Consider the following 8291-nt stretch of genomic DNA (forward strand, 5'->3'; position numbering starts at 1 on the left):
AATAAATAAATTAATTAATTAAAAAAAAGAGTGATCAATGATTTTCTTTGTGGCCCGAATGTTTCCTTTTTTCTCCATTAGGATCCTTCCCAGGAAGGTTTAACTAAGATAATTTCCTCATCAGATCTGCATTTCAGTTTTTCCTTGAAGGAGTAATTTGTTACTTGACTTGTAAGTTGGTACTTCTTTAACTGTAGCCTGTTTTATAGGTGAAAATTCTAAAATGGGGTACATTAGGTTTAGAAGGGCCCAAAGCTCACCTGCTGAGTTATCCTGAGTCCAAAAGGAAAAATTGGAGTTTTGACTGGCTTGGCCCAGGGACAGCTGTTTTCTTCTGTAGTTTATGCATAGCGCTGACATTCTCAGATAGAACAAAGCTCTTCACAGCCCTGCTGGGCTCTTGTCACCAGGAGGGGAATCTGCTGCAGCAGAGCCTCCCAGCTTGGTACTGTTAACACCTGTGTTCACCAAGAGCCCAAATTCTCTTCTGTGAATACAATGGGAACAAAAAAATTCAATGTTATTCTTATACTTTATTCCACAACTAAAATCAAGACCTTATAGTTTATGTGGCCAGGGCCCACATTTGGGTGTACACATTTCTAAGAAAACTGATAAAATAGGGTATTTGACTTCAATGTCATAACATAAGTAGCCAACAATAACAATGGACGAGTCTAATAGAATTTCTAAGAAGGGTATTCATCCTTAATGCTTACTTTATGGCTTGCCATCAGGTGCAGTTCACCATGCCACATAAAGGGACACTTGTCGTAATAGCATCACATCTTAGATAAACGCATTCTAAGAATTCATGAAAATCACTAAGATCTTGCTGCATGCTGCAGTAGAATGATGTTCTTTACAAAAGCAAATACTTCTGTTGCATGTCAACTTCTCTCATTCCCCATGAAGGTATGATTATACCTAAAACAAAAACTATAGAACACAAAACCATAGGGGAAACAGGAAGGTGTTGGTGCAGGCATTTACTTTCTGAATAGGACTCCAGTAGTTTTGGAAATCATAGCAAGACTTCACAAAAAAAGATTGCATCAAACTTAAAATTTCTTTAGGGCAAAGGAAATAATTAAGAATGGAGGGACAGAGTACAGAACGGAAGAAAAGTTTTCCCACCTATTCATCTGACTGAGAATTTGTACACACATACATGCACATATGTTTGCATATACACATACATCAGCATATATATTATAGAGCATCATTAAAGATCCAATGAATGCATGGATAAATAGCTAAATAACTGCTTTCAAATGGAATAGATCAATCAGACTGTCAGTGCATAAAGACATGCTAACTATTCTTAGCCACCAAGAAATGCAACACAGAATCCTACTGAAATGACATATCACTCCAATTAAAAATGCCTGCCACACAATTCTGGTGTGTAACCAAGAGAAATAGCCATCACATATATTTTGGAATCTTCTAGGATCTATTTGACTAATAGGGAGGATGATAAGAAGCATTTGCTGAATAAGTTGTACATTTTGATCACAGGAAATAGATAAATGATTATTTGAACAAACCTTTTCACCCTATTGCATAGTATAGGAGATGGCACACAATAATAATACTCAGCTGTTAATGTTGAGAGCTGTTAGGAATATTTCCTAATCGAGCTCTCTGACGACACAAAAATTTCGAATCAAACCAAATCAAAACAAACCAAATTATAAAATATCCAGGTTTAATGGAAGATCTGCGCTCTCGGGTGGCCCCGAGGGGGAAACCGGGAAGCCGCAGGAACGGGAACCCCCGGGAGGAAGAAAGGGGGACCACGTGTTCTTCTTTTGGGGGATCATTTAAGTACCCCGAGGAGTGGTCCTGACCCCACGCCCAGGGAGGGGTCAGGACCTGGCCTGCTGTGATTTGAAGTCCAGACCAGGCCTGTAGGCTGAGATAGATGCCAGGGACTGGGGCCTAGGCTCCCAGCCTAACAAGAGCTATGATAATGTTTCATCAGTCATTGTATGCCCTCTAGTTCCTGACTGCTACAGAGTAACCAATCATTTTATGATTTGTTTTGAGGCCAGTTCCACAGTAACGAATTGATACTTGGCTCTGTAAACTTGATCAAGTGATCATGGCTAGAGAGGTCATAGACCTTATTGGTGTACCAACTTCTATGTTTTCCTAAATGGTCATTTTGTCAAACGATTTTCTCATTAGCTATACTTAGTCCCATAGATTCAGTGCTATGCCAAACTTCGTAAAATAATCTTGTTACTGCATAATTGGTGTTTAATTAAAAAAACCAATACTGGACAAAATGGCAATAATAACTGATGGTGATTACCCTTCAATGTGACAGCTATATTATCCTTCCAGAGATCCGGGATATCACAGAAGAAGGGGCAAAGGATGAGAACCTAACCATCCCTGAGGAACTAATTCCAACTAATGGGTCCTGTCACCTTTTTAGTGGTCCAGCCACTGGTGAGGTGCTTTTGTACTAGAAAATCACCTCCCACCCATATTTGAGCCAGAAAGTCTAATTACATTTAGTTGGTCAAACACAGAAGACAGATATGATAGCTAAAGAGAGACTGTTGCAAAAATGGCTTCAGTGGGATCAGGATAGGGAAAAAGGAGGTAACAGGACATGAAAATGACTAAAATTTATTACATGTATGTGTGAAACAATAAAAAGTTTAAATGGTAAAACTCAAAGTGATTATCATCAATAAAACAAATAAAAAATTATAAAGCAACACAAGTTGGGATGTAAGGAATAAAGAAGAGCTGTTGGTGCAATACAAATGTGTCCAAGGAATATTCAAATAAATCTGAACCTTTCCTCCAACAGTCCCTTAAAAGCATAACTACTACATGAACCAGGCATACCACTTTTGAAAATATATCCCAACAAATCAAAGTCATTTCACTCTATAATTTCTTGAATATCCACATGGTTATTGCTAGGCTATTTACAGTAGATAAATTAGCTTTGAAATCAGCTAAGCATTCATTAGTACATGGATGATAGAATGTGTAAGAATATGATTATGATACTTACATCATGTTAAGAGAAACAAGCCTGTCTTACAAAAGAGAAATGTCATAGTTTCCCTTATATGTGAATTTTATCAGGGGAAATGGATATGAAAGTAAGCACAAAAGTGTTGGGGATGTGGAAGAGAAAGGAAAGGGCAGTTACAGAGGGAGTGAGCAAATATATAACGTGTTTGTAGAATATGGAGGTGTCAGGGGAAGTGGAGATGGCTGAGTTGGTAGTACTTGCCAGACAGCATGAAGGCTTGCATTTGGATTCTCGACACTCATGTTATAGTTGGACATGGCAACACATGTATCAATTGCCTTAGTCTGTGGAGTGCAGGGGAAATAGATTCTTAAAACTTTACTGCCTAGACAGACCAGCTGAGAAGGTGAGTTTACGGAGCAGTGAGAGACCCCTGTTTTAAATAAATAAAGTGAACAGAAGCTGAAAGAAATACCTGCCCTCGACTTCTGGTAACCAAAAGCATACACACGCATACACACACACATGCGCCTGCAGGCATCTGTGCACATATATGAATATATACACACATATGCACATACACACACAAAAAAAGAGAAAAATTTGAATGAAGTAAGTTACTTTGTAAAATTAGTTAAGACAAAATATAGAAACTATTTAAATTTAACGTCCAGATAAAATTACTTTGATATTGTTCTTAGGTGAGGGCCAGATTATTGCATTTTCATTCACAGATGAAAATATGCAAGGTGGTGGTGGCTCATGCCTTGAATCCCAGCACTTGGGAGGCAGAGGCAGGTGGATCTCTGTGAGTTCAAAGCCAGCCTGGTCTACAGAGAGAGTTCCAGGACAAGGTACAAAGCTACAGGGAAACTCTGTCTCAAAAAAAAAAAAAAAGTGAAAAATCTAGACTCTCTGAAATCTATTCTTTTACAAAGGGTTTTAACCAGATTAAGGAATCAAAAACCTCAGAATTTGCAAAGGTCGCTGGGTTTCTGGAGGATTGAAACCCTTTCAGGAACATAAGATTCATTGCTATGTTTTCAGTACTCTGAAAAGAAGACAGCAGTTTATCTTTCCACTCATTAAGCCATTAAATAATTAATTTGCTTACTAGTGACTAGTGGTTTCAAACTCATTTAAGATGTGTTTCTATGGTTTCTGCTACCATGGATCCTGAAAGAGGTGAGAGAAAAATTTGCCTTCAGGCCTGAAGCAGGACTCAGTGGCTTAGTGTTTCCTGATCTTCCAGAGGTCCTGGGTTCCACTTCCTGTTCTCCTATGAGGACTCACAACCATCCACCTGGAACAGCAGCTCCAGGACCCCTGCCTCCCTCTTCTGTACGTCAAGTTACCGGTACCCACAAATCCACATTCCTACTTCCTGAATTAAATAATTAAAATAAAAACAATCTGCCTTCAATTAGTTAATAGTTAGAAATAACATATTTATAAGCATGTAATTACAACTCAAAATGCAGATAGAATTACAGCAACATTCACACCGTGTTTTCCAGGCTGAGGAGAAAAGCAGAGGAGCACTATGAGAAGAAGATGGAATCTGTAACTAAGTGGATTATTACTTGAGATCATTCGGCTTTACATAAAAATAAAATAATCATGCAAATTGAAAGGTAGATTTTTGTCTTCAAGTTTCAAAGTTGGACACAGTATCTGAATTTTCTTCTTGTTTTTTTACCTTATCCCAGAAAAGTACCCAGTACATGCTATCACTCTGAGCATTCTATAAGTTGCCTTGGGCAATATCATGACATTTCAATCCATATCTTGTGTTTTCAAGCTTTTGGGGAATTCTTAAACAGGTTCCAGTTTGTCGAAATATTTAGAAAATAATTGTAACAGCAAGCACACCCCACAACAAATGAAGGCATGTAGAACTGAAGCTCCCAGAGAGAAAACCTGCACAGAAGGAAAAGGCTAGCCTGTCAGCAAAGGTGTCTCTCATGAGTTAAAAGAAAAATCTGAGCTGACAATCTCCAGGTGCACACTGTGGGAGTCATTGTCACTGTAGGCACGGGGAATCTTGATGGCAGCTCCAACTCAATAGGATGCTCTCCTCCAGCACAAGCCTCCATCTGTTAGGCCTGGGCATATCCATTTTGTTTATGCTTCTTCAGAACCCAGAATCTTCACTCTCCATAAGAAACCATGAGAGAACCCACAAGAGAAAAAAGATCAAGAGGTTATATTAACAAGTCTTCTATTCTCAATCAGCTGGGAAATAAAATATTCATTTACATCTCACTTCCAAATAATATAAATTATAAAATGTCTATTATTAACTCACCCTATAATAAACAGAATTTTGGAATTAAATTATATAAACAATATAGGTTAAATGTGTGCGATTTCTGTATGTTTGTATGTAAGAATGGAAATGTTCATGGATAGATGCATGCATGGATGGATGAATGGATGTGTCTTGTGTACTTCTAAAAATATAGCAAGTTGAGAATTCTAAGATTATTTTGGTTATATTAAAAACCAATGATGTCTTTAAAAATAATCATTTTGTGTTATAGTGATATTTGTTTTGGCTCCAGATCAGGTGGCAACTTAATAAATTTGAGCTTATTTTGAGTGCACCATGTATTGGTGTGATGCCACAGAGTTCATTTTCATAAAGCAAGTCAGGACACAAGAAGTGGGTTTTAGGTCATCTGTACATGTGTTTTCTGAAATAAACCAAACTCCCTGAAGTTCATTTTTAGTTTTCACCTTTGAATGGTTATCTCTGGAGTACAGCTAGAATTCAGTTGACTGACCAGAGGCCAAGGTCTGCACTCTACTTATTAACTATTACCCTTGAAAATGCTTCTGTTTGCATCTGTATTAAAGACTAAGCAAACCACACTTGAGAGGAACAAATGGTACTTCTACATCTGTTAAAAATTTCAAATGCCACTTAGTAGGATTTCAGTTTCTCCTCTACAGAGATAAAATCTCTTTAAAATTCCTCATTCAATTCTTTGTTTGCCTACTTAATACGTAACTGTTAGAAATGACATGGATCACTCAACCTTTGGATATAAACACAGAGGACAGAGCACCTAAGAATATGGAGGACAAAGGTCATCAAGGCAAGCATGGCACAACAGAAGCTTGGATTGATATTTCACTGGGGAATTTACAACAACATTTCCAGATGACTATTTTTCTGATGGAGCTCAGGTGTCCAATGAAAGATTAGCAAGAAGAAAAGTCCATGGAAACATGAATCAAAATTAAGGAGTTCATGATGTTTCATATAGATTAAATGAGAGTGCTTGATTCAGTAGGTAGAACACAAAGATGGGGCTTAGGTACATTTTCAAAGTAGTCACTTATATTATCAGGAGAGATAGAGAGAAAGAGAGATAGACAAAGTAGATAGAGAAAGACAGTGAGAGACAGATAGGGGTGTAAAGAGAGAGGGCAAGAGAGAGAGAGAATGTCTAGAGTTAGAATCAATTTAGAGACCCCTGCAACTATCTCTGAGTTACTGAGCTTGGTGAAGAATATGACAAACACAAGATGTCTAGAGATATTTATAATCATGAAAATTTCATGATTAATCTGGTATGCAGAATGCAAGTTTTATATACAGACACATGGAAAGTGTTTATTGCTTCTCTATATATTGGACACAAAAGTTGATGCTGCCTATGAAGATTACTTTAAAAATCCTCTATATTGATCACTGGATTTAAGTGAAATTTCTTTTATTTATTTATTTTTTGTTTGTTTGTTTGTTTATTTATTTAAGATTTCTGCCTCCTCCCCTCCACTACCTCCCATACCCCTCTCCCTCACCCAACTAAGTCCCCCTCCCTCATCAGCCTGAAGAGCAGTCCGGGTTCCCTGCCTTGTGGGAAGTCCAAGGACCTCCCACCTCTTTCCAGGTCTAGTAAAGTGAGCAGAAGGAGAGAGAGAGCACGAGCAAGGAACTCAGAACCGCGAGGGGTGTACCCACACACTGAGAGAATGGGAATGATCTGTCGGGAACTCACCAAGGCCAGCTGGAATGGGTCTGAAAAAGCATGGGATAAAACCGGACTCACTGAACATAGCGGACAATGAGGACTGCTGAGAAGTCAAGAACAATGACACTGGGTTTTGATCCTACTGCACATACTGGCTTTGTAGGAGCCTAAGCAGTTTGGATTCTCACCTTAATAGACCTGTAATTGAAATTTCTTAGTTGCATGCTCATCCTCTCAACTTTCTCAAAAGATTGCAACTAAGATGTCATAATTTTTGTAATCGTCCCTGTTGTGGACTTTCAAATAATGAAGTAACATAATGTTGGCTTGTTAAATTTAAACAAATATTAAATAATTTTTTGTCCCACCTGCAAAAATATAAAGAATTACTACTAAAACGTCTATCATAAACTGATCCTATAATGCACACTTATGTAGCTCATGCTGACATAAAATCAGCTCACCTTATAATTTTATCTGTGTTTCTCTCATTTTCTAAACTCATGAAACATAGAGAGTCTAGATAATACAACTATTTAGAATAATTTAGGGATTATGGGTTCAGAGAAATACCTAGTTTTACTACAACATTAAAAAAGTATAATCGTGGGCGGTGGTGGCGCACGCCTTTAATCCCAGCACTCAGGAGGCAGAGGCAGGCGGATCTCTGTGAGTTCGAGACCAGCCTGGTCTACAGAGCTAGTTCCAGGACAGGCTCCAAAGCCACAGAGAAACCCTGTCTCGAAAAAAAGAAAAAAAAAAAAAACAAAACAAAAAAGTATAATCGTCATTTTGTTTTGGTGTGTGTGTGAGTGTGTCCGTGTTTGTAAGTATGTGTAACCTGTATGTGTGTAACCTTTAGGTTAAAATATTCATATAGGTTAACCTTTACAAGAACAATAAGGATGAAGAAGGTACATTGGTGCTATTTCCAGTTTCTTTGTTTCTCAATCTACAATGATTTTCCTTTTCAGTGGTGTATCAAAACAAGGTCTGTATACATTTACCACATAGTTATTAAGAAATGGCTAAAAGGAAAGAGAAAAATACCATTCTTAATAACCTTGGTGTGAAAGACAATTTTACAGCACTATGTATAACATTACTTTGAGATAAAAAAAAAGAAAAATAAAGAGCTCAAGAAGTCTGTCAAAAACACTGTGTAGTTTGTCAAAATTGAGATTTTGTCATGCCCTTTTCTATTTAACAAGTATATTTACTTACATAACCAAGAGATCAAGTACAGTTCATTTTTTATATTCATGCAATTACTATCATGCTGGATTCTGATACTGACACTTGCA

This window comes from Alexandromys fortis, unplaced genomic scaffold, assembly GCF_014885135.2.
Source record: "Alexandromys fortis isolate MF-2015 unplaced genomic scaffold, M_Fortis_MF-2015_v1.1 scaffold_96, whole genome shotgun sequence".
In the NCBI taxonomy this organism is placed as follows: Eukaryota; Metazoa; Chordata; class Mammalia; order Rodentia; family Cricetidae; genus Alexandromys; species Alexandromys fortis.